The sequence below is a fragment of the Gossypium hirsutum genome, chromosome D09, assembly GCF_007990345.1.
Source record: "Gossypium hirsutum isolate 1008001.06 chromosome D09, Gossypium_hirsutum_v2.1, whole genome shotgun sequence".
Lineage (NCBI taxonomy): Eukaryota > Viridiplantae > Streptophyta > Magnoliopsida > Malvales > Malvaceae > Gossypium > Gossypium hirsutum.
The window spans coordinates 36045847-36047641 of NC_053445.1; positions in this window are offsets into that span (position 1 = coordinate 36045847).

Sequence of the window (1795 nt, forward strand, 5' to 3'; positions counted from 1 at the left end):
TTTATAAGTTGTTCTGTTTTAATAATTTTAATAATTTGGAATTTTTAATAACTTTTTGTAATTTTATTTTCATTTTTTAAAGATTTTTTTGTGATTTTTAGATGATGAAATCATTGTATGACATGTGGCAATATATGATTGGCTTAATATTCCAATCATTAGTTTTTAACTTCCAAATGACTAAACTGGAAGGTCTGATAACGTTAAGGGTTAAAGTAGGTCAACAAAATTTTAAGGATCAAAGTGAAAAAAATGGTATATATAAGAAATCAAAATGTATATTATAAAAATTAGAAAATGTGAACTCGACTCCATCGAGTTGATACGTGAAAATTTTTGGATTTTCATAATTCCACCTGTTTTTCACTTTATAAATTCACTAGAGCTGTCGATGGAATTGGAAGATAAAATCATTACCAATGACACCACCAATTCGACCCCTCGATAAAATGGGTACAGTTAAGGAGTGTGAAGTAGACGTGCAGGAAAGGAGAGTGGGGGAAAAGGGGAGGGGAGGGCGTGCGAAATGGAGCCAAATCGAGGTGAATGTAGGATATAAACCTGACCAAGCAACCACACAAGCATTTACAGACTATTAAAAAAGAGAGTGACCTGCTGCCCCCGTAACCAGTCACCTCGCGTGCTGTCTGTTTTGCAGGTTAGTGCGGCGTTCACCCCTCCTTCCCGCCCGACAACTGCCTGCAGCCGGTAACTTGTCAGTCACCTCTCCTCTTACATAGAACCAAATAAAATATGTTAAAATTTACCATATTAATTATCCTGTAAAAATTTACATAAATATATTATTATAGTAAAGATATTGTTGAGCAATGTTCTAAATTATTACATGCAGTAAACATTATTAATTAATTTAACACTGAAAAATATTATGTTAACTAAATTTAAAAAGTTGTTTATAATAATATAAAGATAACATAAAATAATATATGAAATTATAATATATAGTATAGTAACCTATAAAACAAACAAACTAATAAATTATTTACCCTCCTCCATCTTCCCACATGCCACTGTCAAAACAAACAGACATCCTGCCCTGACCACCTTTTCTTTCTGTTTTCTGTTTGGTTTTCGAGAAAATTGCTGAATTTTACGGTCAGTTCATAGAAGTTTGGGGAGAATGGACAAAGAAAATAAGCTCCCACTAAACCGGTCCATGATAAGGTGACAATTTGAAGCTTGTTGTTGGTGGAGACGTGGCAATATCGGAGCGCTTGATTTTCATTTTGTTAGTGTTTTTCTCATGCACGATGAAAATCATATTGAAAAATGAACCAAGACGTGGGCTGTTGATCTAATATTAAAAAATTAATATAATACTAAATTTAGTGTACACTTGTTTTTTTTTAAACTGAATTTTGACCTTCATCTTTTTAAAAAAAAAATCAAATCACTTATTTATAATGAAAATATTAATTAAAACATTAATTTTTTTTATTAATATTGGTGTGATAACTCATGTGTATTTTATGTTAACATGACGTTATTTATCTTTTATGTCACATCAAAAAATAAATTAAAATTTATAAAAAATAAAAATTCATAAAAATAGCTTGAAGTATATGTGAATTCTCATGCAAACGGTCATGTTTAAAATTTTAACATCTTAGTCAATACTTCCGTTAAAAAATTTAGGGTAAACTATACCATTAGTCACTAAACTATGGATATGTTTTCTTTTTAGTCACTTAACTAAAAAAAAGTTATAATTTAGTCATTGAACTATTCGAAAGTTTTTATTTAAGTCATTGGACTGTTAAAATAGATGTTATAT